The sequence below is a fragment of the Pan troglodytes genome, chromosome 7, assembly GCF_028858775.2.
Source record: "Pan troglodytes isolate AG18354 chromosome 7, NHGRI_mPanTro3-v2.0_pri, whole genome shotgun sequence".
NCBI lineage: Eukaryota > Metazoa > Chordata > Mammalia > Primates > Hominidae > Pan > Pan troglodytes.
The window spans coordinates 116,274,350-116,292,463 of NC_072405.2; the positions used below are offsets into that span (position 1 = coordinate 116,274,350).

At 36.4% G+C, this 18,114-nt stretch overlaps 1 long non-coding RNA gene across 1 annotated transcript in view; it reads right to left on the reverse strand.

Moving 5' to 3' along the window:
- LOC129135752 (uncharacterized) overlaps positions 1-17,731 on the reverse strand; it is a 271,628-nt gene extending 253,897 nt beyond the window's left edge. The window contains exon 1 of the long non-coding RNA XR_008536800.2: positions 17,609-17,731. This is a non-coding gene — a long non-coding RNA (uncharacterized LOC129135752). The remainder of the gene's footprint in view (positions 1-17,608) is intronic.
- Between the last annotated feature and the right edge of the window lie 383 nt (positions 17,732-18,114).

Below are 18,114 nucleotides of genomic sequence, written 5' to 3' on the forward strand. Positions count from 1 at the left end.
AGCCTAAACCAGGGGTGAGCGATCTTTTTCTCTAAACATTCAGATAGTAACTCTTTGGGACTTGAGGGCATATGGCCTGTTACTGCTCAGCCATTCCACTGTAAGAAAAAGGTAGCCATGGAGAATATGTAAATGAATGGCTTTGGCTATAGTCCAGTAAAACTTTATTTACCAAAAGAAGTGGCAAGTCAGATTTGGTCACTGTTCTGAACCATTATTTACTGGCATTTTTTTTTTTTTTACCATGATCCACAGTAAGAAATGTATTTAATATTATGGCACAATATACAACTATATACATATAATTGAAGCTGTCCTTTCATAAAAAAAATCATTTACCTTGTGTAATACATTCTGCAACTTTCTATTCTAGTCTATATAATTTTAAAAAAGAAAAATGGCCCTAGTTAAGTAATTAAATTGATTTCACACTCAACCAATGGGTTTTGATCTGCAATTTGAAAAACACGTCAAAACTCTATTGTCAGCTTTATGTTAATCTTCATACATAATTAAAACATTTTGCATATTTTTGCCATACTGCCTTCAAGGCTTCTTTTTCATTATCCACCCTCAGAAAGTTGTTGGTTCCCTGAAGTCATAAATTCAGAACCTGTCTTAATAGCTAGCACAGGTAGATGTTCAATGCATACTTGTAAGCTGAATTAATGAATTTGTGAAACAGTTAAAATCTTTCCACAATAGAGAAAAAAATGAACAGTGTTGCTATGAAAACTCCTTTAAAAAGATAGTCCAGAGCAAATGGCAGAAGAGTTCCTTCATCCTTCACCAATACACATTTCTGACCCTGCTCACTCTTACTGCCTTCTAATCTCAGGGAAAGTTAAGTCCTTCCCTAAGGCTAAGCCAGTTTCACTGATGCCTTCATTTCATACCATCTAAACTTAGAGATCCTGAGACTACACTTTCCTTTTCCTGGGTAACCAACTAATGGCCCTACACCCTCCATTCATTGGCAGCCATCCACTCTGCCTCAAACATACAGGTCTTGCTGCTGCTCATATTAGTAACATTACTTCTATGTTTTGAGCACTAGGTTTTTTTTTTTTTTTTTTTTAATGAGTGTTCCACTCCAATTGATGCTCTCATTTTCTTTTATTTTTTCCCTTTATTACATATTTCAAAGCTAACTTCAAATTACGCTTGTGTTTTTCAGAGGCCCTCAGCCATGACTCCATCTTTAATAAATTTCTATAACACTTTTATTCTATATCTTTTTATCTTGGAATGTTATCATATGTCTTCTGATGCTGATAAAATCCTTTTGGGGCATACATTGTGTTGTGTTATTTATTGTACTCCTTGTACCTAGCTCAATACCTGACACATGGTCTATATATGACAAATACAACTCTTAAAAGTATGTCAATTCATAAGCAGAATGCATTAGGTTTTTTGTTTCTTTGCTGCGCCCTCAATGATTAGCATAAGGACAAGTTTCATTGATTTAATGCAGCAGGCTCTGTGATGCCCTGCCATATCTCCATGGTCTATTTCTCCTGCAGATGGTCCCCTTATAGGCCAAAGGCTTCCTGTGTCTTTCTGCCTAAGAGTATTTTCTGGCATCAGATATGGTTAGTACTTTTGCTGGGCAGGCTGGATCTCTGAAGAGTTATTGCCCTTACTGCGCCAATAGAAATCCTTAACCAATGAAGGACAGGAGCTGGCAGATGAATAACCCAGCTTCCTTACTCTCAGTGGAAAAACTCTAAGACATGTTTTGTACAGCCTCTTAGAGGTTTGCAATTGAGATTTTCCCCATGCTGTACACAGAGATATCCTGCTCAATAAAGCACACTTTATGACCTGTCCACCCTTCCTTCTCCCACTTCCTTACTCTTTCAGAGTACTTCATGGACTTATTTCCAAATAAATTACTTGCGCTGAGATCTTTGCATCAAAATCTGCTTTGTGAGACCCCCTAATGACAAATAATGTGCTTATTCTTACTCTTTCTTATTAGCTCAGTAAAGTATCTTCATAAAGTTTAACACAGCTGTGTTTGACAAATAGTAGAAATTAAAGGCTGTTTGACAAATCGTAGATATTTAATAAAATGTTAATTGCATTCTTTCACTTTTGGAAACGATTTATTTACTGAGATTAAGCTATATTTAAGATGAGATAGTGCCTTTTGCATAGTCATTTGTTATTTGTTTGAAACTAGTGCATATTTGTATTTCTAAATTAGAACCTAAATTAATACATTTTTAAATTTTTCCTTTTTTATATTACGTATGTCTCTTTCAACTACTTCCAAGTTTTCTCTTTTGGAATTTTCTTGTGAATGAAATTCAAATATGTAAAGTCTAGCATAACTTTTAATAGAATTATGAGTAAAAAACTCAGATAATATTCACATCAAACTTTGTAACTACTGGTATATGATATGCTTGCAAACCCTAGACTTCCACTGATGTACTTTTTATTCTTGGAAAAATAAAAACAACTCTATATGTGTCCTTGGAAGTAAAAGAGTACAGGGAACTTTACCCCAAAACATGGCTCCTGGTATAATGAGTATTTTGATTTAAAGGCCCTTAGAGATAGACAGACACTGTAAGAAACATTTCCCTTATCTACATAAAGAGCAGACCAGAATGCCAAGGAGAACAATGCATCCTGCCTCCACCTCTCAGCTACGGTCTCTCAATCTTCTACCTTTCCCAAACCACAGGCTGAAGTTCCCTTATCTGCCTAATGTCTGGACCTACCAGAAAAGAAAACAATTAACCTCTGGTTCCCTTTCCTGAGATTAATTGAAATCATATCGCAGGAAAGAAGACTGAAGTCTGTTAACAAACCTGGACAGACTTTTGTCACAAATCATCATCCACTCTGTGGGCCCAACTGTCTTTGCCCCAGACCATTGTGTGTTCTTCAAGCTCCTTTAATTCCCTTAAAAATCATTTCCTATCCCCCTAAAATTATCTACATTTCCCCATCCCCTTTATCCCTAAGAATTAAGGTACATAAGCTTCTGTATCACATTAGGATATTGAACAATCACTCTGATTCTCCCCATGTGCACAGTATTAATAAAATTTTAAAGCTTTTATCAGTCTGCCTCTTTGTGAGTTGATTTTTCAACAGAACTTCCGAGGGGAAAGGGGAAGCTTTCCCTTTGTCCCTACAAAAGAAAATGGTGGAAGAGCCTTCAACCTAGATAGTGCACTTTCTGGCTACTTTTATCAGGTTTTATTATAGGTAATTATAAAATTTGTACAGTGAAGAATATGCAGAAGAGATATGGAAACGTCAGCGCTAATTCATTTATTACTATTAGTATTTGAACAAGATTTTATCAATTAGTAATTATTTTAAGGTACACAACCTCAACTAATTCTTACAACTACCCTGTAAGTTGGATAGGGTTGTTGTCACTTGCATCCCCATTTTAGAAAAAAGGAAGCTATCTCAGAGTGGATAAGCAATTTGACCAGAGTCGCACAACTAATCAGTAATGCCACTAAGGTTTTCTGAGTCACTCTGAAGCTGTGACATACTGTCACAATAAAGACAAAGAACTTTGGCACGTCAGTGAACTCAGAGTTGTTGTTTTTTTAAGTCACTCTTATTCCTTAAAAAGGAAAGAATGAAAATCTAGTAGCCTCTAAAGCATGTTTGGAAAAGAATTCCTGTTTTACAAACCTGCTGACCTATCTACATTTTACTCATCATAAATCAGGTTTGATTGCTCTCTTTGTTTAGTTATCCACCAGCTTGCTAAAAAAGGGATTTAAGGTGACTCATCCATCTTGTGTTTGTTTTCCGATAGCCAATTGCCCTTGATTGTGAAGCTAAAAGGTCTGGGAAACAGTAAAGGATTTTGGATAGGCTAGTTACAAGAAAATGGTGCTGCTGATATAGCAGTCCTGTAAACTTCAGAGGGAAAAGAGATTCTTGGAAGAGAGATCCATTGGTGTCCTAACCCAGATGTTCTGTTATTTACTGCCTAAAGAGTTGGACTGAGGTGCTAGCAGTGAAAATAAAAAACAACGGCCAGCTGTAAGATAACTTACAAAGGAAGAGTCAACAGGAGTAGTTCTTGATGCCCAAATGTATGAGATAATAAAAAGTAAATGAGAAGTAGACTTCTGCTTCAATGAGATTTACACACACATATTTACAAATATTTACAATCAATATTTACAAGGAAATTATTCGGCTAACTTTAGGTATATCTACTGTGTACACAAAATAGAATAAGTTGAAATGTGTATGATCAGAGTAAAAGTTTACACAATATTTTGCTTAGTGGTTTTGTTTAATTTAAATCTTAATTTAGTCTTGGTTTGTCAGGAAACAAAGAAGAATACCTGCCTTCAGGAACATAAGGAACTATGTAGCTCATCTTTCCCGGTATATCTGAATCTAGAGTCATCTCTGTATTTCATTGTTCTTGGAGTTATTTTACAACCCTGTAAGTGGTAGAAAACTGATATTAATGTAAATTAGTCCTGTCCAAAGACATGCAAATGAATTTTTTTTCCAGTGACAGTACATTGATTTCCTTAAACCTTATGAAAAGAGCCAGTTTTGCATCTGTTAACAAATATTTCAGCGTTGCTTTATTCCCTAGATATGTCTTTCTTTGACTTCTTTGAATCGGTTTCTTAACACCTTCACTGATCCCTCATTAATTAATTAGTGAAATATTTGACATGAGTTTATTTTGTATTTGTATGAGACTCATGATTTTACTGTCATTTAAAAATTTATCTGGTAACATATCTTCATAATATTCAATGAATTATTGCCTCTTGAGAGCATCTAAGTTGAGTACAATGGTAATGGGGGTCAGTATATGTTCCATAGTGACTTAGTGTCAACTTGCTATGGACAAAGAGGGTAAGTCCTACTTTCAAAAGGGTGAAAAAACTGAATGGCTTCCACAAAGAAATAGCATAATTTGTTCCTACACTACATGAGTAATTAGTTCAGGTAAAGAGAGTTCAATGGTTTTGCTCTTTGATTTTAAACCTAAAACAGTATCGTGATGAGTGTATGTATTGTACATGTAATGGAGTTGCTGCATGACGCAGAACCAACTCAATTAGAAAAAAATGCAATTAAGTGGTTGATTGGCTCTTGGTAAATTCTGTACAATTTTGGATTAGATTTCAGCTTCATTCATAAAGCTAAACCTCTTTAAAATGCTGCTTTTATCATAGAACATTGGGTGCTTCGCTTTCAATTTTATTTCAAGTGGAAGCTTGTTCCATGATATTTTTTTCAAAATAAGGACAAGGGGCCAAGATGATTCATTTTACTTTTTACCCCATGTGAGTCATGCTGCAATGGGGATGCGTAAGCCTCCTTCACCAGATGACACAGTCTCAGCTGCAGGCCCCTGGGGTCCAAACCTAATTACTATCTGTTGATACACTGTTGAAGAGGATAGTTTAAAAGTTCTATATATATAACTTTAGCCTGCCAATTGCTAGTTCTAAAGTTAATGAGCTTCTCAAATTCATAGCATTAATATATGTAGATTGGTGACCAGTTTATAACTGGCTTAACCTTCTCAGGTATTTATTTACTTATAATCCTCCAGTTTCCTTTCCTTTGTAAAATCTTCCAGGTTTTAAGGTAAAAATTAAACAGATTTTGACTTGATCATATCTATATTATAGATTAAGTAACACATTTAATAGAATGTTAGTTGCATTGATATAATAGGATAATCTGAATTACTCTCATGCCTTTTTTTGAGGGGTAGCAGGGCACTTTTCTTCTTAGCCCCACTGCTTTTTACATAAACAAAGAAGTCTCCACTTCTCTCCACCATACGGGGAATATCTAGGAGAATCTTTTTTTTCTTTCCATAGATTATTTACCCCAAGGTTGAAAAAAGTGAATCTAATTGGTGACTACTTAATATCTCTTAGGTACTTTTAGCAGTAGGTAGCATTACTGTGTCTCTAAAGTACAACCTGTTGCACTCTCTCTTGCACCATCTGTCTCATGCATTGTTATGCCATTTCTCCTTCTATATGTTAAATGCACCTTTTGGAAGCCAGCCTAGACACCCAATATACCATCTTGTATAGTTTATTTTGATGGTGACTGGTTTCTGAGGAAGACCATAGCTCTCCATGCATCTTGCCAAATGAATATATTTGAGGTCTGCTTTGAAAAATCACCCATTCACATAGATGATATCAAAGAGTAGATTTATAGTAAGTAGTAGCAGTTTCACTCCTTAGTCTTAGATCCTAGTATGTTCTGCTATTTGGATTTTTCAGAATTCCCTGTACTTTAGAAATTTAATGCACCACTACTTAAAACATTTATACATTGGTCTCCATTTGGCATCTTGCATCTGTATCTTCATAAAAGAATTTAGAGGAGGGTGCTAATTGGGAGTCAATCAGAAATATTTGGCTTTCAATTTTTTCTATGTCTATAACAAACTAGTTAATCAGAATTAGAACTCCTTTGCAGGGCACTTTAACATTTACTAGTATTGATTAAATATGTATTATTACCCATTAATGTTATGGTTTGATTTGTTTGCTCTATTAATCTGTCTGCAGTTTTCTTTTAGCTTTTTGTGTGTGATGCTCTTACAGATGGGAAACCCTGCCTGCTTTATTAAATAGTGCAGGAATATACTAATTTTGAACCTGAAAAAAATGCTGATAGATGACAAAATTGTCATTCTAGGCATACCCTAATGGGTAATGCAAGTACTTCATCTTGAGTCACTTTTATTAAAATGTTTTTATATTGTCTGCCTTTCAAGATGACAAAGTGAGTGCAATAATTTGCCTCCCATACCTCAAAAGACTCCACTAAATAGATAAAAGAAATTAAAAAGGTCTAACGGGTGAAATAAAAAAGGGCCATTAGTAAATGATACATATCAGCACATTTTTGGAAAATCAAATCAAATGGGAGTGTTGAAAGATGAATTAGTAAAGGAAGCTACAGCTTAAAAGGAGCTGGTCACCTGGGTCAAAACCCAGAGAGACTCTAGATCAGTGTAGGCAAACTACAGCCCACAGGCCAAATCTAGTCACTTTCCATTTTTATAAACAAAGTTTTATTAGAACACAACTACACACACTTATTTATGTATATTCTTTGGTTGTTTTCATGTTAGAATGGCATAGATAAGTAGTGCATGTGTCAAAACTTAACATGCTTACTACCTGGCCCTTTACAAAAAAGCTTTGCTGACCCCTCCTCTAGATTCAGAAATAGAATGTTGCATAAATGACCAGGGAGAGAAATAGGATTTATTTATTTATTTATTTATTTTGAGACAGAGTCTCTCTCTGTCGCCCAGTCTGGAGTGCAGTGGCGCAATCTCAGCTCACTGCAACCTCCACCTCCCGGGGCTCAAGTGATTCTCCTGCCTCAGCCTCCCGAGTAGCTTCAATTACAGGCATGCACCACCATGTCCAGCTAATTTTTTGTATTTTTAGTAGAGATGGGGTTTTACCATGTTGGCCAGGCTGGTCTCAAACTCCTAACCTCAGGTGATCCACCTGCCTTGACCTCCCAAATTGCTGGAATTACAGGCATGAGCCACCACGCCCAGCCAGAAATAGGATTTAAAAGAGGAGTTAAGTAAAGACACATATACTGTTCAACATTCAGCTCATCTTCCATCTTACACCTTTTTAGGCTGTGAAGGACTAAAATCCTGACCAATGCTAAAATAACTAAAATTAGCTTGAACCAAAGAAGAAAAGATCACCTGGCCATTTTTAAGGCGGTGAAGACAACACACAGACAAAGCCAACTGCAAAATTAACAGAAAACGGTGTTTCTTCTAAGATCATACAGCGGTTATAAAATGTTATAATGGCTACTTTTTGACTGACTACTGCTTTCTTCCCAGTGATGCCCTAGACCTGTTTTGCAATTTTCATTTATTTGAGGGGATACTGAATTACTATCTTCGTCACTTTGCAATGGCACCCAGTGCCTAGTTAATTTCACTTCTTCCAATCGTGCTTCAGAAGGAGCAACCAATCCAGGACTGATTACTACTTCCCTTAGTTCTGCCTCAGAATCCTTCAGTGAAAATCCAACCTTACAAAAGACACTTCCCTCCTCCCTGGGTCCCAGCAGAACTCCTTGGAGTGGACTCTCTTGCTGCAAATCAATAAATCTTATTTTATCAGACTGCAGACTCCTCCCAGATGGTTTGGGTCTGATTAGGCCTTAGCAACTGGTAAAGTATAACATTCAAAAAGGTAAGTCATGATTCTCATATAAATATAAAAGGAACACATGTCAAAGATATTAATTCAATAAATGAAGAAACCAATGAAGTTATAGAAAGGCAATTTAACAAAAACTATCATAGGATAAGAGTGCTAGGTTAGATACAGAGCTGGTTAATGTGTGTAATGGACAGAAACCACCATCTTTAGGATTATCTGTTCTATTAGACAGAAATTATTCACATCTTTACTAAACAAAAATCTAAAAATTAACCAATGCCCCCATAGAGTTATAAATTAGCACAGACAATAAAGCACAAATCCCAGAAGTACACTAAAAGAATATTTAATAGTGTCTTTTGCTTTTTTAAGGTCTCAAATAATTTCTCTTATAATGCAAATCACAGTGAGCATAGATTATCTCCATCTCCTGGGGCAAAACATTGTTGTTGTTGTTGCTGTTGTTTTAATAAACTAGAAAAACTGTCCTGGGAGAATGAGGAAAGTTATTTTGTTATTAACATTCAGAGTCAGGGCCACTTGCTTTTTGGTATTTGTAAGGCCTGCGACAAAATGGCTGGATCTTGTCTGCTAACTTTAAAGCAAAACTGACTGGAAATATACTGCCCATGTATGCAGACACCTCATCAGCATCCTCATGCTCTTTCTGAAAGATAAGTAAATTGTCAGCCCCCACCAGATATTTCAAGAAAGTCTTCAGAAGAAAAGATAAAGGTAGGTAAAATAAATAGAATAAATTTATTTTTTTCTTAATCAAGGGAAAATGTCAAATACCTAATAAGAAACAAAATTATATCCTCATAGATATATAAAATTTAAAAATTTTGCATCATAAGGTGAGAACAGGACACTAAGAAAAAAGGGAATAAAATAAGAAAGAGCTCTTGTACATTTGAAATAAATTGCCAAAACAAGATTCCAAAGAAAATTTGAAGAAAAAGATAAGGAATGTCCAAGAATGTAGAAGAAATCTTCAAGGAGACATAATGTATTAGAAAAATAATCATAGAGTTCAACTCTTATCTAAGAGAATTTCTGGGATAATGGAAAAGGAAAAGAGGGAAAAATTATGAAGCAACAATAAACAAAATTTTCCAGAGCTGAAGAGAAATATTCATCTTCAAGTCAGCAAAATCAATATTACAGGGACCAAGCTTATGCTTCTTCTTAGGTTGTAGAAAACAGGACAAAGCACCATTTCCTCCCTAAAAACAGGAAAAAGCTGAAGAATCTACAAACGTAAGTTTTCTTGAAACCATTAGAAAGCTGAGTGTGCAGAACAACCAAGTAGCCTGCAATCTAAGGAAAGAGAGATGTCTCCAGGAAGAGATGAACTGAACACTGGCTTATCTGTTGCAGAGCACACACAACACACACACACACACACACACACATGCACACACACAAAAGCTAAGAACCAGCAAATGGATGAGAAGAGTTTGGCTAGTTTTCAAAAATTGCTAAAAACTGCTAAACTGTGAGGGTATAGATCCTCCAGGAGCCTCAGGTACTAGGAGAGTTCATGCTTGCTCCATGAACCTCAATAGATGCTCATTAAAAAAAAAAAAATTGAACAGGAGACCCAAGAAAACCTCTCTCAGTAGGGCAAACCTGAGGGATTAAAAAGAAAAATAATCCTGTGGTACTAGGGGAGGAGAAATAATTACCCTAGGCTCAGATCATTAGAAGTCTTTTGCTATTTGGGGAAGTATAAAATCACTGAGAAAGCCTCACCCCAAGATTCAGTGACATGAGGTTTACCTAGGATGAGGGCAGGAACAGGACAAAAGAAAACTTTCCAAGTTTTGTAACATGCAAGCAAGCTCCAAGTAACAAGCACAAATAATCACTGCTACTGCAGAAGAAAGAGGCTGAACAAATAATCCTGCCATCATGCAGGCACAGAAGGAAGACCAAAAGCTGAGACTGAAGCAGGCACATTGAGAAAAAGACTCCGCTACTTCCACCCCACCCTATACCCCACCCTAATTATAAGATACAGATGCTTCTCAACTTATGATGGGGTTATGCCTACATAAACTCATTGTAAATTGAAAACACCTGAAGTCAAAAATCTATTTCATATACCTAACCTACTGAATATGATAGCTTAGCCTAGACTAGGCTCAGAACATTTACAGTGGCCTACAGCTGGGGAAAAGCATCTCACACAAAAATTATTTTATAATAAAGTGCTGCATATATCATGTAATTTATTGAATACTGTACTGAAAGTGAAACACAGAAGGGTTGTATGGATACTTGAAGTAGTTTTTACTGAATGTGGATCACTTTCACACCACTGCAAAGTCAAAAATTCCAAGTTGAATCATCCTAATTCAGAGATCATCTGTAATTTCACAGAAATTTGAAGCTGGTGGTATACTAAAGGAGGCATAGCAGCAACAAAACCCAAACCCAGCTCAAGTTCTGAATAAATGGACTCAGTCTCCCCACACTAATAGTCTGGCAGAAAATGGGTATGTGGGCATTCACCCTATAAATAACACCCAAAGTTTAAATTTCAAAATTATGAGATATACAAAACGCAAGAGGAAAAATTTCTATTAAAAGGCAAAGCAAAAATAAAAATAACAGAGCCAGACCCAGGTTTTAGAACTGTCAGAGAGGTTATCTAAAATAATTCTGATTATTATGCAAAACGCTTTAATCGAATAGGTAGATAACATGCATAAACAGATGAAAATGTTAGTAGAGAAATGGAAAATATACAAAAAAGTCTAATGGAGATTCTGGAAATGAAATTCATAAAAATAGAGGAAGAATGTATTTGACAGAGCCAAAAGGTGAAAAAGTAAAAAAGCAGAAAAGAAAAAAGGGGCGTCCAAGAACTATGAGAAAATATCAAAGTCTAATATATAGGTAATGGAATTCTACAGTAGAAGAGAGAGAGATTTGGGTAGAAGAAATACCTGCAGAGAGAGGTCAGAAAATTTTCCAGAACTTCAAATCACAAATCCAAGAAGCTCATAGAACCCCAGATATGATAAAGACAACACACAGAACACCTATACATACCAACTTTAAACTGATGGAAACGGAAGATAGAGTAAATCTTCAAATCAGCCAGAGAGGAAATAAAAGACATATTACATAAAGAAGGATAAAGGTGATAAATACGGTACACATCTTGTCACGAATTATGCGACCCAGAAGATAACATCTTCAAAGTGCCTAAAACAAAAACAGAAACAAAAGCCTATAAATCCAGAATTCAATAACAGTGAAAAGAAATATTTTTCAGACAAACAAAACTAAGAAAATTTATTACCAGCAGACCTGTACCACAAAAAAATTATTGAAGGAATTTTTCAGGTGAAAAACTCTCTAGAATATGATGCCAGATAGAAACTAGAGTCTATACACATATATACAAAAAAGTGAAGATCTTTAGGAATGGTTAAAATAAAGATAAATGCAAAAGACTTTTCTCTCACTTTAAATTACTCAGAAATTTAGGAAATATGATTAGCACACTTTTTTCTAAAGAGCCAGATAGTAAATATTTTAGGCTTTTCAGGTCCCTGTTGCAACTAGTCAAAAGTAGCCATGGAAAATATGTCGACAAATGGATGTTCTGTGTTCCCATAAAACTTTATTCAGAAAAATAAATTGCAACCTGCTATTGGCCCTTGGGCTTTAGTTTGCCAACTTCTGTTCTAAAGGAAAAAAACAGCAATATATTGCATATATATATATCATATGTAAAATAAAATATAGGATAACAGTAGAAAAAGCAGAAGAGAGGAACTGAGACTATACTCATGTAGGATTCTTACATGAGATAGTGTGTATATATATATACTACATGCTATAATAATAATGTAGTATATATAGGGTAAGTATAGAATATTATTTGAAGTTAGGCTGGATGAATTGAAGATGTTTACTGTAAACCCCAATGCTTATTCTTCATCGAGTATCTCTTAGACATGAAATTTGTGATGCTGGCTAGTCAGAGTTGGAGATGTGATTGTGCAGAGGGAAACTTAACATCTGAGCAACTTAACAGCTTTTAGTGTGTAGTCAACAAAAATATATATCATATAATTTATGTAAGTATATAATTCATATAAATTCAAGTATTTGACTAATGATTTCAAAGAGGTGACTCACTGCTCTTTATTGTCAGCTTTTTCTCAGTGGATTTTTTCCCAAAGGTTAAAAAGCTCTGAGAAATGAACTAGATTTTCCAAGTACAAAGAAAAGCAGATGCCTGTTTTATGAAAAATCCACCATAAATAATTCAGTATCAATTGCTGATTTGTGGATCATCTCCTTGAAGTGTTTGCAAATGGACATACATTTTGTTGATTTAAATTTGTAGTGTCAATAAGAAATGTTGATGAAATGTTGATTACTTATTCCCTGTATAAGTTTTGCACAACTTGCTCTGTGTGTATTTGGTGGGAGGTGAAATATAAAACAAAACGAATAAAAACTATAAAACATCAGAAACCACTAAACATAGGCATAAAGTATGATCTACATAGTTCAGTGGCCTACAGTAATCTTTTTTTTTTTCCCCCTAAAACCAAAGAAATCCATTTCAGGAAAATTAAAGCAAACAAAATATTTCCTACTCTTGCATTAAGTCACAGTGGGATTTAGTCTTCTTCTGAACACTTGGAGGAACTCACAATGCACATAAGACATTGACAGTAATGCCTGCAGGAACTCTGACAATGATGAATAGTAAATCTTTAAATAAATGAGCCTTGGCATGTATGTTGCAGACAGTGTTGTTTGTCATGCACACAGCCTATTGATCCTCCAAAAGAGCAACAAGGCAATGCATTAAGATATATTTTCCCCAGCTCAGTCGATGTTTCTGAAAAGCCTTAACATGGACAGGAACATGATGTAAAATTGGTACTAGAAGATAAAGTGCAATGTAATGTCATGATTGCCAGATGAGGCCAAGGGCATACGAAACATGGCTATCTGATAGACACTGAAGGAAGGCTTTTCTCCACTTAGAACTCACACAAAGGGTGCTTTAATTAGCATGCCTGGGTTACAGATCTCCTAATCACCATGATTCACAGGTTAAATTAAAATTAACAACACCACACAATTGCTCATCTATTGAGAGAACACAGCTGTCCCCAACGAAAAGGAATAAAAACAGCAAGTCAAAATACGGAAGTGGAAGGCTCAAGGATGTTTCTGGTTTTTCATCTTCCAGTCTCCAGCAGCCTTCCTTTTGCTTTTCTTTAGTGGGCTTGTGGATATTTTTCTCCCTTTTGTTATTATGCGGCATCTGCAGCTGCATCTTCCTTTTGTGAAAGGCCACAAAAGGAGATTCTGGTAGCACTGTGGTATCAGAGTGAATGTTGACTGACCCTCAGCATTTCTCTACCAAAATTTAGCCAAAGAAAGGACTAAAGTCCCAGGAGTGGTGACCTACACCTATAATCCCAACACTTTGGGAGGCTGAGGTGGGTGGATCACTTGAGGTCAGGAGTTCAAGACAAGCCAGGCCAACATGGTGAAACCCTGTCTCTACTGAAAATACAAAAATCAGCCAGGTGTGGTGGCAGGCACCTGTAATCCCAGCTACTTGGGAGGCTGAGGCAGGAGAATCACTGGAACCCAGGAGGCAGAGGTTGCAGTGAGCCGAGATCATGCCACTGTACTCCAGCCTGGGCAACAGAATGAGACTCAGTTTCCACACACAAAAATAAAGTACTAAAGCAACTCTTATTATTTTTGTTTCCTAATATGTATAATATATTCATTATATCAATTTAAAATATTACTAAATATGGAAATGAGACAAAAGGCAAATACAAACAAATTCAGCCCTTGGGGACTTAAATTTAAACAGTAACCTGGAGTCTAGTAAGTCAGTATGATACACATTTTGGATCAAGTAAACAGTGATGTCTAACCCCATTAGGTCAGACAGTTCTGTGAGAACCTAATGAAAAACAGCGAACTCTTACCCCAAACAAATTCACTAAAGATGTTAACACAAAATTGTATTGTACAAATTCAGAAAGTTTTCAACCCACTGAAGTTGATTTGTCAAACAATTAAAATACTTGGTCAAAACAAATCATCTTCCTTCAATGACTGAAATAATCATCACAGATTCTTCAGTGTGATTATATTCCTTAAGTGATATACACTATTAGAGAAAATAATTAAATATCTTAGCAAAACAGTTTATATTAAAGAATTCCTAGAGTTTCAGGCTTCCGTTCTCCAAATTTGTTCCCCGTGGTTCAGTCTTCCCAGAGAATTACTTAGTTTTTTATTTATTTATTTTTTACCATGTATCCTGTTCAGATGTTCACAGCCTAAGAACAAAATTATCCATCCTTTTAATCAAATCTTCACCCAGGTTCCTTGCCATGTGTACAGCTCTCGCAAAGCAAGGCACAAAAGCACCCACAGTGCAAGCTCATGTGATTCCCTTTGCTCAAACCAATGCTTTATTTTTCCTTCCTGATTAACAGCACAAGAAAAAAGTAACCCAGAAAAATCATTTTACATTTTGTTCAGTTGTCACATAACAAAAACAAAACTAAACAAACTAAAGTGACTACATAAGGCTTTTTGTATCTACCACTCTGGTTGATTGGATATTACTTTGGTATATTAAATCAGCAATTTTTGCTCCTGTTTTGTGAATCTCTTTATGTGAAAAAGTATTAAGCTATAACAATTGAGTTGTATCTAGTTACACATAATTTGCACATTTAGCTCCACATTTAATACATTGATTTATTATAAAAGGATAGTTGAAATCAGGACTGTTTCAGAGAACTCTGTATTTGTCCCCTATTACTAAGAATCGTAATAGAAACTACAAATCACTATTTCTCCACCAGATAGATTCCATCCTCAGAAATTCTGATGCAGTTTGTTTGGGGTACAGCCTGAGCATCAAGAGTTTTAAATGCTTGGCGGAGTGCGGTGGAAGCACTTTGGGATCATGAGGTCAGAAGTTAAAGACCAGTCTGGCCAACATGGTGAAACCCCATCTCTACTAAAAATACAAAAATTAGCCGGGCATGGTGGTGTGCCCCTGTAGTCCCAGCTACTCGGGAGGCTGAAGCAGGAGAATCACTTGAACCTGGGAGGCAGAGGTTGCAGTGAGCCGAGACTGTGCCATTACATTCCAGCCTGGGCAACAGAGCAAGACTCCATCTCAAAACAAAACAAAAAGAGTTTTTTATTATTATTATACTTTAAGTTTTAGGGTACATGTGCACAACATGCAGGTTAGTTACATATGTATACATGTGCCATGTTGATGTGCTGCACCCATTAACTCGTCATTTAACATTAGGTGTATCTCCTAATGCTATCCCTCCCCCCTCCCCCCACCCCACAGCAGGCCCGTTTTAAAAGCTCCCCAGTTGAACTTAATATGCAACACAGTTTAAAAGCCACAGATATAAATAAATATTTTAAATAAGAATATAATATGCTTGTCTTATAGCAGGTCTATCTGTAGATGGCATTTCTCTTCATTATCACATAGTTTAAGCCAGTGCTTCCCATCATTTTAAAATCACGGTGTACACAGAAAACTGTGATAGATTATATAGCTCACCGAGGGTAAATAGAGCAGGTTGTATGGAGCAGAAGTAACCAGCCCAGAAACCTCAGCTGCTCCAGTTGGAGCCAAGCTTCCCAGGGCAAAAGGTCAGCATCAAGGCCCACCGGTAACCCATTCCTTCCTGCTCAAAGATGGAGGCATTATGCCTGAAATTATACTAAAGTGTAGAGTCAACAAACAACAGAAGGAAGACGTAAGTATACATGAAAACTAATTGCACTGATTTTTCTCTCTTTTTTAATGAGGCTCCTGGGTTTCAGGCTGGTTTAAAAAAGGATTTTCACAGACTGGAATGAGCCTGTGAGTACACAGGCAATCTCAGAGTACTTCAGGAGGCACACGTGACACAAACTCATCCTTCATTCTGAATTAATGGCCAAAGAAACGCAAATTTTGCTTAAATCTAGAGTCATTCCAGCTCAAGTTCCACCAATATTATTCTGACCCTCTTCCTCAAGGCTAGACAAGGTTGGGAATTGTCATTTCCTTTATCTTACCTTAAGCTCCACTATGAGAGAAGTGTGAAGAACTTAATAATCACCAGCACCAGAACCTAATTAAGAATGGATTTGAAAGCTATAAAATCATAGCAATATAAGAAAGGAAGAAAGATCCATTTTTATTAAAAGTACATCTTTTTAATAGAAATAAAGAACATATAGCATATGGAATGAGAAGACAAAATAAGACAGAAAAAGCTGATTTTAATTGTGCTTAATTAAGAACTGTACATGTGGGATTATGAAAAAGAAAAGAATAGTTGGCTTCAATTACTTTTTGCCAAAAAACAGATAGGATGAAATGTAGCTTTTAGAGTATAAAATTAAATCATTCAAGAGGGGTTGTACTGAGGTAAATTTCATATTTTAAACTTTTGCAGCTGGTAAACAACAATGTTCAAAGGTTTTACTTATTTCAAACTCAAATTTCAGAGATCAGGAGGAGTAATGTGTAAGAACTTTTTCCCCCAAAATATTTATGAAGCATCAACTGTGAGCAGTGCCGTATTTCCTGTCTATACTGACAGTCTAATTCAAAACCAAGATATAGTTACCATGAGTGAAACTGCTCCTGTAAACTTTATAAATTCAATCAGGGAAGAAGGGACGGGGAGAAATGAAAATAAAGCAAGCTTGCAGCACACCCAGCATTAATCATTAGGTTAGATGCTCTGTGATCCATTCCTCATAGTTGTTTGCCTATTGCCTCCGAATTACATAGACCCTGTTACAAGATTACCGTTCCCCTTCACTGCTCTACAGATAAAAACTTAAAATACCTCAAAGGGAAAACATAAGTTCTGTTCTTTCAAGTCCTGCAAGCCCTGTAAAAGAATGAAACTACTGACATCAGCTAGTCTGAAGGACCCCACAAGAAGCTGACTCACCAAAGAATGCAGTTTCTACATCCTCATGATGTCATCCCCCTTACCCCAAATATCAACAGTCTCAGTGCTCCAACCTCTCACCCTCCATGATCCCATTAAAAACCCCAGCCAAGTGCTCCTTGGGGAGACGAATTTGAGGGTCTCCTCCCATCTCCTCACTTGGTATCCGGTGAGCATTAAACTCTTTCTCTGCTGTAAACTCTGTTGTCTCAGTGTAACTGATCTGTTACTGTACAGTGGTCCTGTGTACTTGCTAGTCCTATAACAGGAAGAGGAGGAAAAAAGAAGGAAAGAAGTAGGAGAAAGAGGAGCAGGAAAAGAAAACATGTTGAGAAGTATTTACTCGCCTCACTTCAAAGAATATCACAGACATTAACAATCTTACACTCTGGAGAAAGTACTTACTCTTTGAGGTTCAAATTCTTTGTTGATAAGATGTGTACAGGAATTTCTGCTGGTGGATTCATTGTAGAAAAAGGTAGAATGCGTACTACATACTGTAAGGAAAACGAATGTGCTGCGGTCAAGAATAGGTCGAAGCAGACATCCGGTCCAGCATGACTCAGTGAGTTTGGAGCTCACTCACACAACTCAGCTCATTAGGTAACCACGCCACGTGAGGCGCATTAGTAACCAGTCACGTGAGCGCGTGCTTGATTCAGAGCCACTATCGTCTGTAAAAGTTATAACTACACTGCTGATGCTGTACATATGGCTTATGCGCAGAGAGAGGGAAAAGCCATGTCAAAACTGTCTACGATTCCCCCAGTGTTTTTCCGGCTACCCACCACTCACCCACTGACTCCCCTCGGACCTCAGTTAGAACCTGACACATACCTTGAACAATCCTGGGCACATAGAATGTAGGTTTGTGGTTGAATACCCTCACCACCTCCATCTTAGTATATTTA